Here is an 11331-nt window from a genome sequence, read left to right as displayed (position 1 = left end):
AGTACAGCAGGAGAATAACATCCTGGGTCTTGCTTGAGATGTATCAGTAGATGCAAGCAAGAGTTCTGTTCGCTTTGCCAGCTGCAGTATCGCATTGGTGGCTCATGTTCATCTTGTGGTCGATCATGACCCCCCAAGTCTCTTCTGATCGTGGTGCTAGCAAGTGTAGCATTGCCAAGCCTGTAAGCGTGATGTGTTTTTTTTCTCCCTGGAGGTGGAACACCTGGCATTTCTCCATGTTGAATGCTTCAGGTTTTCATCCGCCTGCCTTGCAAACCTATCGAGGTCGACCTGGATCACCAACCTATCCTCAAGTGTGGATACTATTCCCCAAAGTTTTGTGTCATCAGCAAACTTGGCTAGTCCGCTTCTGACACCAGAGTCCAGATCATTTATGAAGACATGGAGTTTTACCAATGAGTCTATGGGCAAGGGCAACTTATCACACTGCAACTTCTTCATTAATTGTGCTTCTGACTGATTCTCCAGAAGCAAGAGATTTTGAGAAATTGAAACAAGCTTAGAGGCATATTCATATGGTTTTGATTTGACCTGCACAGGCAATTAGATTAATACATAACTTGATTTTTGGTTTAGAATATTATGTGAGTGTATTTACCCTGTTTACAAATCAATAAACCATATATGTACTCTCTTGCACACTTCCTAGGGATAATCACCTGAAAAACATTAATTGCAACTTTGAAACTGCCAAGCTTGCCTAATATTGTATTGGCATCTATTCGTTGTTACTAATGAATTTTACGAAACAATGAATTTTTAGAAATGGAAAATTTCCCCTGGAAAAATAAAGCACTGGAAAATTTTCTGTATCTCTGGTGGGGCCACCTTGAAATGCCAACAAAAAATCAGCTCTGCATGCTGTGAGTGGGCCACAGAAAAATCGGTTGTTTCACTGTGACTTAGGTAGGTCCCTAACACCACCCTTATGTATTTCCTTTTCTTACTTATCATAAAATGTTCATAAACCAGGAGGTGCTGAGTACATGGGGGCCCGAGGAGCTTGACAAGAGGGCTGTCACCTGAAATGCATAAAACTTCCCATGTGTCCATCATCTTTGGCCCCCCCCCACCAAAAATTAAAGTTAGCACCTATGTCATAAACAACCCATATGCCCCCTCTTCACATTACAAAATCATAAAGTTAAAAGGGATCAAGGGTCATTGAATTCAAACCCCTATCCAAATGCAGGATGCACTATTCTGATGTCATCCCAGAAAAATGTCTATCCTTTCCTCCTCTGGCTCTGCCTTTGCTTTGGCTGCAGTAGAGTATACATCTTCATTTTCAAGATGCTTCACAGCATGTACTGCAATATACATCATCTCTGTAAATTGTGCCGGAAGTGCCTTGCAGCAGATCCTTTAATGTTTTTCATTTCACCTGATTGGTAGAGGGGCCCCACCAGCTGGGCCATTTGCCGGGGAAGTGAAACCCACAGTTTTAAATATGCTGCAAAATGAAAAATATTCAAGGAGCTGCTGCAGGGGGGGAACTTCCAATGGGATATATAGAGATCTCTACTCATACTACTATATCAACACATCAAATTTCAGTCTCCACTCTGCCACAATGTTAGCCCTCATTACTGAATTCTAAACATTTCAAACCGGCACTTCTTCACTCAATGAGAATTTGGAGGACCTCCCTCCAAGCATTCTCCAAGCCACCACACCACTCTTCTTCATTTCTCATATAGGATCCCTGCAAAATCCTTGACAACCATTAGGCAGCTGGTATGCCGAGATCATTGCCCAACACGTTAACAAATACAATCTATTTTTCTTTCTGCTCCCCCCATCTGCTCACTGCAGAAGTAAAGAAATCTATGACTTGACTGTTATTACAAAGACATGGTGTCTTACAGCTGGAACATCAACACTGAGGGTATGCTCTGCTTGTCAGCATGTCTGCGCTGGATCGGGGTATAATGCAGGTGCTTTTATTCAGCTCTTTTCTTTCTATTATTTACAGGAACCCCCTTTGGAGGAGGAAGCAGTCCAACAGACCTATCTCAGGGACCTCCTAGGCCTCCCGGCCAATCCCTGTCCACTTATACAACAGGTAAGTACCGCGCAGAGTCCCAGTAACGGTCGCTAATTATCTCATCAGCGGCTAATTATCCCATCAGCGGCTTGTTAGCGGTGCCTTTAACATTCTCCTGCTGCGTCTTTCGCCAGAGTGGGGTTCGCCACGTGCTAGGGGTCTCTTGTCCCAACCCCCTTCTCTCCAGGTGCGGGTTGCCAGATCCCTGCCTCCTCAGGGCCAGGTCGGGCATTCCCCACTCCCCTTTTCTCCCGAGTACCTTCGCCACGTCCTAGCCTGGAGCCATGGCTTCTCCTGCAGCGCGGCTCCACTTCTCTCCGACTCACCATCGCCTGCATGGACTCCAGGTATGAAGAGAGGAGGTAGCCGGTCCCAGTACCCCTCATCATCCTCGTAGGGACTCTCACGTTTAGGATCCACCCTTGGGATCCTTCGTAGCTGTGTCCTCCACAGCGTCTCCATAGATTGCAGTGCCCAAAGGCAATTTCTCCTTTGCCTTCTCTCCCTCTTATTCTTCGGGCCTGGGCCTTATTGGTTCTCTGCGGGCAGGGCTCACCTCCTCCCCCCGAGTTGTAATTGTCTTCAGCTGTCCACATCCCTCTAGTAACAGGGTCTCAGTCGGGGCCCTGTTGCACTGCTCTTTAAGGTTGGAAAGAAAAAATAAATAAAAGGTAGTACTGCATTATATGTCAAATGTACATACCTGTTCCCTGATCTAGGAAGAAGAAAGTAGATCTGAGTGTATTTTAGGGAGGACAAGAGGGGAAGAGTGCAGTGCTGATATTTTGGTGGGGTTTTCTTATAGACAGCCGAGTCAGGAAAATGAGGTGGATCAAGTATCCTTCAAGGCAATGACAAAATTACCCAAAACTTATGCAATGGTACTATAATGGGGGATTTTAACTTTTCAGGTATCAGTGGAAAGAATACTATAACCAACAAGATTCTAATTTGCAGGGGGGGACAACTTTCTGTTCCAGGAAGTTCAGGACAATTGTGGGATCATCTATCTTATCCTGACTAATAAAGAAGAATTGACTGAGGATGTGAAGGTGATGGGAAACTTGGCAGGAAGTGATCATGATACAACAGAATTCATGATTCTAAGATTAGGAAAGCATAAAGTCAGCAGAAAGATATTTGACTTCAAAAGGATGAATTTCAATTGACTCAGGGTAATATTAGGCAAGGTACCAAAGGTGGATCAACATAAGAGAGCCCAGGAGGGCTGGCAGCTTCAAAAGGACATGGTAAAGGAAGCTTGGTAGCAAAAGAAAAATGGCAAGAGACTTATGTGGGTGCACAAGAAGTTTCTAGGGTGCCTCAAAATGAGGAATAAACATTCAAGCAAAGGAAAGGACACACAGCAGGAAATAACAAAGATTTTTAGGGAAAAGGTAAAACATGAGTTACATCTGGTGAGGGAAGTCAAGAATAAGAAGGGGTTCTAGATATATACCAGTCAAAAAGACCAAGGAAGCAGTGGGTCCACTGCTAAATAGCCAGAGTGAGCTCTTAACACAAGATGAAAGGAAGACAGAGCTACTTGACAGCTACTTTCACAAAACAACTGCAGCCAGACAGTTAATGAGGTTTATGCTTATAAGGAAAGAGAAATGCCAAGAGTCACTATGATGATGATAATGAAAGTCAAAGAGCTTCTGTTCAGTCACCAGAAATTCAAGTCAGCAGGGTCTAATGAATTTCATCCCAGGACATTGAAGGATTTGGCAGAAGGAATAAAATCTTGGTAAATATAATTGCTAAAGTATCTAAGTCATGGGAGACAGACCTTTTCCAGTCCTTTGGTAACTTGCCTACATAATGTCAGTCTTTTTTTTTTAATTAATTAACTAATTAAAATTAAATAAAAATTAAAAAAGGCCTGGGAAATAATAGATTAGTTAGCATGACTTAAATAATCAGGAAGTTCCTGGAGCAAATTATAAAGTTATTATAAAGAAAACCAGGATCCCTGCTGATCACAAACATCCTGCATGGATTTACAAAAACAAATAATACCAAACAAATTTGATTTCCTTCTCTGACAAGGAAACTTGTTGGATGGACAAAGGCAATGCAATTGATATAGTGCACCTGGACCTCAGTAAGGCTTTTGACAGTCCCTTACAACCTTCTCATTAACAAAATGAAATGTACTGGATAAAACTACAAGGTGGATAGACAACTGGATTAAAAGCTGCAAACAAAGGTTATTTATAAATAGATTTATGTAAAAAAGTCAGGAAGCTTTGGTTGGAGTCCCATGGGGTCTGTCCTAGTTATGGTAGTCTTCAATAGGGGTGCACTGATAAAGATTTTTTGGGCGGATACCAATGGCTGATTATTAATGAGCCATATCGGGCAATACCAATCTGATTGCCAATATGCAAGCACAGCAGCTTGGAGAGCAGTATCCAGCTGGTAAGTCTGTGGGGGGAGGGAAGGGGCAAGGTGAAGGTAGATCAAGGCCCCTATGGTGAGTGAGGGAATGGGGCGGAGACTGAGGCTGAGGCAGGGGCAGGGGCAGGGGCAGGTGCTGCCCAGCTGGGGCAGGGCACAGGACAAAGCTGCAAGCAGCTGATCAGAGGGGGCAGGCAGGGAGGGAAGGGGGCAGGGGGAGGTGTCCTGCTGCTGTGTGCAGCCCCAGAGGAGGCATGGGGAGTATGTGCCTCCCAGATTTGAGCGCAGAGTGAGGGCAGGCTGCCGATGGGCACAGTGCTGGGCTCTTCCCAGCAGCAGGGTTGGGCTGAGGCTGCACTCAGGGCAGGAGGTGGTGGCGGTGCTGGGAGCAAAGGTTTGGAGGAGCTGTGAGGAATTTTGGAGTGATTCTAGCCCACCCCATAGCCCCCACTCCCAGCATCACCTGCCCCGAGCACAGCCCCAGCACAATCCCCCCTGCTGGGAAGAGCCTGGCACCACCCCCAGCCCCAACCCACAGTGGCAGCTTGCCCTCGCCCCGCATGCAGATCCGGGGTGCACATACATCTGGATGAGCCACTCACAGCTCTGTTCTGTGCCCTGCCCCCACCCAGATAGCACCTGCCCCTGCCCCACTCCCTCCCTCACTACAGGGGCCTTGATCTGTCTCCATCCCCATGCCCCTTCCCCACAACAGACTTCCTGGCTGGACACTGCTCTCCACGCTGCCAGGCTGCACTCCTGGCCGCGTCCATGCTGCGGCTGTGCACCTGCATGCAGCATTTATTGGAAACGTTATCAGCCACATCAGTCAAAAAATGCCAGTTGCCAATAATGTTGATTTTCCTTTTATTGGTGCTGATACAATATGGACCAATGTACTGCTGCACCTGTACTGTTCAATGTGTTCCTTAATGATTTAGATACTAGAATAGAGAGCTTGCTGGCAAATTTGTAGATGAGAAAACTAGGAAGAACTGAAAAAACATTACAGTTCAAAAAGATTTTGACAGATTCAAAAGCTGAGTTGGAAACAACATGATGTTCAACACTGACAAATGCAAGGTGTTGCACCGCAAGAAGAATAAATCCAAAGTACAAATAAAGAATGTCTGGATGGCAGCACTGCAGAAAAGAATCTTAGGGTTTGGATGGATCACAACCTCAGTGAAAGTCTATCATGTAATCCAGCTGTAAAAAAAAAAAGATGCAGTTTGGGGCTGCTCATTGGAAACGTAAGGTGTAAGAAAAGAGACGTGAACCAACACCACGTAGAGTACTGTATGCAGTTCTGGGCTATGTATTTTTTTTAAAAAAAAAGAGACATGGAGAAGACAGAAAGTGTTTGAAGGCAAGCAACAAAACTAAAATAAACAACTTCTCTGCAAACTAAACTTGCTTAAGGTGGGGGGTTTGACTAGACCTTACAGGGTCCCTCCCGCCCTACTTTTCTATGATTCTATGAAAACACAAACAGCAAAATTCTTAAGAACTTGGCCTGCTGTCTACTTTATCTTAACTGTATTTAAAAACAGATTTTTTTTCCTTTTACAGTTACTGTATGCACTTTATTTCTGTATAATTTCTTTTCTTTACTTTGTAACTATTTGTGCTGACCCTGGGGTTCTGGGATAAAAGCCAAAGAAGTACTGCTCTGCCTTGAATATCCTTCACATTTATACTTATCTAAGGTTGTTTGTTATAATCGTTCCATTACTTTGTTTTCCATTAAGTTAACCAACTTGTGTTTTGTTATTTTCATAAGTATTTAACCTCTTGAAGATTAAAGTGCCTCTCTAGTGTTCCAATATACTAATGCTTAAAATATTTTACAAGCATTTAAGAATATTTGACCGATTAACTGACTAAATATTTTTTGACCAGTCAAACACCTAAGCATGAAGTCCTTGAGTATTCAAGAGGGAAAAGATCTTTACCTTAATTTTACTGCATCAGTGTGTTCTAAAGTAAGTAATTTGCCATTACTGGTCTATTATACAACATACACTCTTCAGATGCATAAAGAAACCAATCTCTTCAGAACTTAATTCAAAAAAATTATGGCGGGGGGAGGGTGCATTCCAGTTGGGAATAAATATAAACTTAGATAAGTAAAGAAGTTTTAATCAGAGGCCAAACTAATCAAGAGCTATTCATCATTTTGTCCAACTACCAGTATTATTAATTAGCATGTTCTTTATTTTGAACAAGCAGCAGCAATATTTTTCCCAATCCATTTTGGCTATGAAGAAAATAAACAGTAATGATCAATATTAAAAGCTATTATTAACTCCTATTATATTATTTTATGACCTGATGAGGCAAAGTCTTTTTTCACCAAAAAATTACCATATTTACTTGAATAGAAGACTACCCCAATTATAGGACAACATCCCAACCCCCACATTATATTCTATATATGTAAAATTTATAAATTTGTTATCATTTTCCATACGTAGAATCCAATTTGTCAAGGTTTGCCTAAATTTCAACATTTGCCCTGAATTTGTCCCCCTAGCACTGATACATCAGGGGAAATAAATCTGGGGGCAGATAGCCCTTCACTCTCTGTTCCCCCCCAACTTTTTCCCCTGACAGCCCCATCCCCTTCTCCTTACCGTCAGACCCACTCTCCCTGAGTACGTGGAAACGAGGAGCAAATTTGGAAACAATAACCTTGACGTTAAACATGGCTGTAGCAATTTGCATATAGTACCCATGCATTTAGTTCATCCAGAACTGATGCATATTACCTTTTTTTTTTAAACTGCTTGCAAGTTTTAGTATAGGTACTCCATAGACACACTTTTGAGCAGCACTTTGACACCTACTTATATGTAATACAAACTATGCATAATATGGGTCCAAAGCCAAAGAAGTCCCATGATTTCCCATACAGTTCATTGGGCTGAGCCCCAGTCAACAGTATTTCAAGCCACAGTAGCCCCACAGCTAAGCAAGTGTGTATACTCCAGATACCGTCACCCAAAGCATCCATGTGCTAATTTGCCCCCCAATGACTAGAACAAGGCGTTGTTGTCACAACTGCTGGGATGCTCCAAAAATGTATATGCAGGTGAGGCACAGGGCAACCAGGTCTGGCTTCACCTGATGGAGGGCTGGGCCACACCAGTCATATGCACCAGGCTGAGAAAAGGGGCCAACAGAAGGATTCTGGGAGAACTATATACAATGCTGTGGCTCACCATCACTTGAAAAAGAGTCAGCAGTGATGACAACTGCACTTAATGGGCACTACCATATGTTTTTATTCAGATGGACTATGCTAATATATTTTTGTGGTAGGTTCAGCATGTTTGCCCAACGTGGGCCACGTGTTCTGCAGTCATGCTCAGTGCTGGCTGCATTTAATCGAGTTCATATTGGTTTCTATTGCCAGACGCATGCTGCTTCTGGCAAGTTTAATGATAAACAACATAGTTAGTGAGATTTCTCTGTATGCAATAAGTATTTTTCTCCATACCAATTAAGGAAAAATCCTCATCTTGTATTCAAGTAAATGTGGTATTTTGATATAATCCCTATCAATTTGGTGATGCTTCTGATCAAAAATTATTTTCATGTGGAAATACATAATCCATGCCTTGTAACACAATTTAAGTAGACCACCCAGAAGATATGTTACTTTATCTGAAAGTGCAGTCCTGCATATTTGGCATCAATAAGTTGATAACAAATATTATTATTTTTATTAATAATAAATCCCCATCTCTTTGGAAGACAAAAGGAGCTCTTACTGGCATTATGTTCACAATTTATGTGTAGTCCTCTCTAAATAATTCTTTTTGCAATACAGCAGACAATGTTTTTTGAAGATACTAATCAGTTTTCTTAGCCTTTTTTAGCAACAATATGCTAAGAAAATGCAACGTTTTCAGAGCTCCAGGAAGAGGTCAGTTCTGAAACAGGGTGAAATCCTATGTCTGAGCAGCAGCTAGTATAGAGGTATCTCATCCCGTTTGGGCCCTTACAACGCTATTGCAGTAGAAATTCTAAATGTTACTAGGCACGGACAACATTCACTATGATTTTTAGTCTACCACCACCAAAGAACAGGACAGATAATTGGTAACAATATTTTTATTAAAAGGAAATAAATTCAAAGTCAAATCAGAAATTCCATAAGGAACACTGCATCTTCCAAAAGCAGTAAGTGAATAATATGCATGACTATAGACTTGAGGCGCCACAAATGAGACTATTATAACTGGTACCCCAGCCACTCCATCCACCAATCCATACCCCACAACTGTCCATCCACCCAAAAGCCAGAACTGGTCAAGGAAGAAACTGGCACAGCCCTGCAGCCTGGGAATACAAGAAACCAAGCAGTACCCTCACTGCCTGTAGCCTTACAAGAAAAACACGACAGCAAAAGACAGAGCCAACACAAAGCCCTAAAAAGAGCTGAGGGAAGCAACTAAAGCTAGGACCAACGGACAAACAGACAGTTTGTCATTGCTGTTTGTTTCTACTGGGTCTTCTCTGCCCTGTGTGAACTTTGTTGTTTCAGCCAACCTCCATCTGCCCCCTCCCCATTTTATCACAAAACACTCTCCACGGTGCCTTTTATCTCCCTCTCTTCCTCTGCCCTCCTCCCCCTAGGATCTCCCTCCATTCACTTTCCTTTCCCAAGATCCATGCAGCCCCTCAAAACATATCCTTGGTTGCTCTTCTCTATTATACCCCTTCCACTCATCCTACAGACCTTATCTATTTCGACTATAAAGCTCCTCAGGCCAGGGTCTCATTTAGTCACCTTTACATTACATATATTATCTGGCATAATGGGATGGACCCCTTTCTGGGGAGATCTCTAGCTGTTACTACCATAAACAATTAAAGACAGTAAGAGTAGGGTGACCATATGTCTTGGTTTGACTAGGATAGTCCCAGATTTCGAAGGCCAGTCCTAGCTGGGTGGTAAAAATTAAAACAAGAGTCCCTGAATCACAGGCACTGTCAGGTAGGGAGGCATGGTGTGCCAGGCAGCTCCATCTCCACATCAGACTGTGCCCACACCGCTGCCTGCCGACTTGGGGAGGGGGGAAGCAGTGGCTCAGATGTCCTGGATTTCCTTATGGTCACCCTAAATAAGAGTGTTACAAGATGTACAGACAAGGCATTATATGTTGAGTAGTGTTAAACTGGGCCTCGTACCAGGTATTAATTCCAAAACTAGGACATGGTTACTCCTTAACCAATAAGGAATTTATTAATCCTTTAGCAGTTACAATTCTATTACTTTAGTTAGTTGAAAGCAATACAACATGCTCACCACCCTAAAACTTAATGAATGAAACGTCACTAGATGGCCGGTCCATGAGGTTTTGTCCAGGGTTCCTGACTCCTTCATCTGAAGTTCTGAATCTCGGATCAGCAACCAGATCTTTCAGGAGTAGGTTCAGAAATATACATTCTCTCACCAGGAGCTTTACATACCAGATAGCTTGCATTTGTTAATACACAAAATTATCTTAAGCCTCCCCCCTAATGCATATTAATCATCTTGCTTTTGTTTGCCAAATATGGCTAGCCTTAACTGGAATTTTCTGTTCTGAGGTAATCTTTTCATTCCTAGCTGGTAGGAGGTGGCTAAGTTTTGTTTTGACTGTTCCTCTTTTGCCTATGCTGTATTTATTCAATTTAGTTCGCCAACTTTCTGATTTAAGTTAGGGACAGTATTTTTCCATCTGCTCCTTTTTACTGGGTGCAAGCCTTGACCACAATTCAAGCTAAGCATGCAGCTTAAGTTAAACACACAGGTCAAAACCTAGGCATGAAGGCCTCTGGGTTGCAACAAAGGCAGCTGCTCCCCTGAAGATAAGGTGGCCACTGACACATGCCCAGAATACAAAACATCTCTTTGATTAGGGGTAGCTCCCTTGGCCAATCAGCAGCAAGGGGTGGGGCCACCGGAGGAAGTCCACCTTCCTCTTCCTGGCTGAGAGCCCTGTTCCTCCTGGCTGTGCACTGCCCTGGCTCTAGGGACGGCAAGCAGAATTGAGAGGACAAGTGATTGACATAGATCTCTACTGATGAACTGAAAAACAAGCCTTTCTGCAGTCTGTTCCTCATTAACAAATGGACAGGGGACAGTGGGTTTTAAAACAGGACCACACCCACCCTAGCTGAACAGCTTGCTGTTTCAGTAGAGCTAGTGCCTGTGGTGAGACATGCAGGAACTCACCAGATCCTGCCTGCCTCGGTTCTGGGTTGCCTCGCTTGGGACTATGGCCCTGCTCCCAGGCAGGTCCCCCTTGGCGGGAGCAGCAGACACTACCGTCGGCTGAAGGAAGATAGGGAACCTCTGGGGACAGGCAGGCGCTCTCAACCGAGCAGGCTAGCCGGGCAGTCAAGGAGCCGGGGCCTTCCCAAGCCCCCACCCGGGCTGACGGAGGATGCTGGGGACTTCGCTACGCGCAGTGCCCCGTGAGCCACAGAAGGGGCCGAGCAAACCCGCCGGGGTCGCCACCCGCAGCCACCGGGATGGCTTCACAGGCCCCGGCCCAGCCTCACCCTCACCTTGCCACTCTCAGCAGCCTCCAATCCCGCATCCGCCCATAGGTGCCTACAAAGTGCGTCACCACCCGCAGGCTCGTCGCACTTCAGACACGTCACGCCCACCACCCCTTTCCTGTCTCCCCTCCCACAGCCGAAGTTGGGAGGGGGAGTGGGTCATGCGAGGTGACGCGCAGGCGCACGAGGTCCTGCCGCGGAGGCCCCTGGGGGCTGTAGTTCCAGGCCGCGGCTGGAGGCTTCCCGGGCGAGCGGCGCCCGCTCTTGCCGAGCCTCATTGCGGGCAGCCCGTTCGGCCGCCG

General features: G+C 44.5%; 1 protein-coding gene across 2 annotated transcripts in view; it reads right to left on the bottom strand.

The window, feature by feature from the left end:
- The window catches only part of WRN (Werner syndrome RecQ like helicase), a 197497-nt gene extending 186375 nt beyond the window's left edge, over positions 1–11122 (bottom strand). For both annotated transcript variants that reach the window (XR_002097222.1, XM_019516772.1), the window contains exon 1: positions 11036–11122. The gene's annotated coding sequence lies outside the window, so the exon portion shown is untranslated. The remainder of the gene's footprint in view (positions 1–11035) is intronic.
- Between the last annotated feature and the right edge of the window lie 209 nt (positions 11123–11331).

The sequence above is a fragment of the Gavialis gangeticus genome, unplaced genomic scaffold, assembly GCF_001723915.1.
Source record: "Gavialis gangeticus isolate Ggan-Ray unplaced genomic scaffold, GavGan_comp1, whole genome shotgun sequence".
In the NCBI taxonomy this organism is placed as follows: Eukaryota; Metazoa; Chordata; order Crocodylia; family Gavialidae; genus Gavialis; species Gavialis gangeticus.
The sequence above is the reverse complement of the archived record's forward strand: the minus strand, read 5'-3'. Positions and strand labels throughout refer to the sequence as shown.